At 40.4% G+C, this 1,418-nt stretch overlaps 1 non-coding gene across 1 annotated transcript; it reads left to right on the top strand.

Moving 5' to 3' along the window:
* Nucleotides 1–564: 564 nt before the first annotated feature.
* Nucleotides 565–675, top strand: LOC129404569 (U6 spliceosomal RNA). Its single transcript, XR_008629962.1, has one exon. It is a non-coding gene; the product is annotated as a U6 spliceosomal RNA (small nuclear RNA).
* The last annotated feature ends 743 nt before the right edge of the window (nt 676–1,418 follow it).

Here is a 1,418-nt window from a genome sequence, read left to right as displayed (position 1 = left end):
GGCAAACACCCTCCCTGCTGTACTATCACTCTGGCCCCTTGGAAAAGGCTCTGTGCCTGAGCGTGGCACCTGGCCATAAGCAGCCAGCACAGTAAACCTTTGTGTCCTGGCTTGCAGGTGGATTGAAACTGGCCTCTCTGGGGTGGAGATTGGGGGATGGCTTTTCCAGTGTGGTGGCTAAAGCAGGGAGGTAGAAGTCTATAGGGAATGGGACCATGTGTCCAACCAAATGTATGAGCATTAAAGTAATATGAATTGGGGCTGGAGAGATAGCACAGCGGGTAGGGCGCTTGCCTTGCACGCGGCCAACCCAGGTTCGATTCCCAGCATCCCATATGGTCCCCTGAGCACCGCCAGGGGTAATTCTTGAGTGTAGAGCCAGGAATAACCCTTGTGCATCACCGGGTGTGACCCAAAAAGCAGAAAAAAAAAGTAACATGAATTTATATATATATATATATATTTATGTATGTGTGTATGTATGTAACTATTTTGTACTCAGAGATTACCTCCTGGTAGTGCTAAGGCGATCATATCAGTGCCTGAGGATTAAATTGGGTTCTGGTGCTTGCTTCAGCAGCATATATACTAAAATTAGAACAATACAGAGGCTATTAGCATGGCCCCTGCATAAGGATGACACCCAGGGGTATGCGTGAAGTGTTCTATGACTTAAAATATTTATTTTATCTTATTATTATTTTTTTTTGGGGGGGGCACATCTGGTAGTACTCAGGGCTTACTCCTGGCTCTGCATTCAGGGATCAAGGTTTACTCCTTGGCAGGCTCAAGGGACCACATGTTTTTTTTTTTTTAAATAAACTAAAGTTAGCCTCATATAAGTCAATGCCTTATTCCCTGTACTATCTCTGTTGCTTAAATTAATTTTATTATATTATCATTTATTACATATGTTCAATAATTGTGTTTTATTAACCAAAATGATTTATATATTAGTATATTTGAATTTCAATATAGTACATAATATATACATTACTAAGAGAAATGAAAATATAAGTTCATACAAACTTGTATGTGAATGTTCATAGCAGTCCTATTCATATTAGCCCTAACCTGAAAAGTTCTATTCATGCTAGCCAAAGTCTTTTAACTAGGGAATATTATTTAAAAATTTTCCCCAGTGTTAGGCCACACCTAGTGGTGCTCAGGTGCTACTTCTCGCTCAGAGCTTGAGGGTTGCTCTTAGGGATGCTCAGGGGACCATGTACTTATGGCTGGGAATTAAACAGGGCCTCCCATAAGCAAAACATATGTTCCGGTCCTTTGCATTATCTTTCCTTGGTTTTGCCTTCCCTTTGAGTTAGTGTTGAGTATTTTAAATTTTAAAATAGCATTTAACCACCAGGTACAGTTCTGCCAGGTGTGGCCCAAAAATCTAAATTAAACTAAACTGAAAT

This window comes from Sorex araneus, chromosome 4, assembly GCF_027595985.1.
Source record: "Sorex araneus isolate mSorAra2 chromosome 4, mSorAra2.pri, whole genome shotgun sequence".
Taxonomy (NCBI): domain Eukaryota; kingdom Metazoa; phylum Chordata; class Mammalia; order Eulipotyphla; family Soricidae; genus Sorex; species Sorex araneus.
This window is presented reverse-complemented; position numbering and strand designations above follow the sequence as displayed.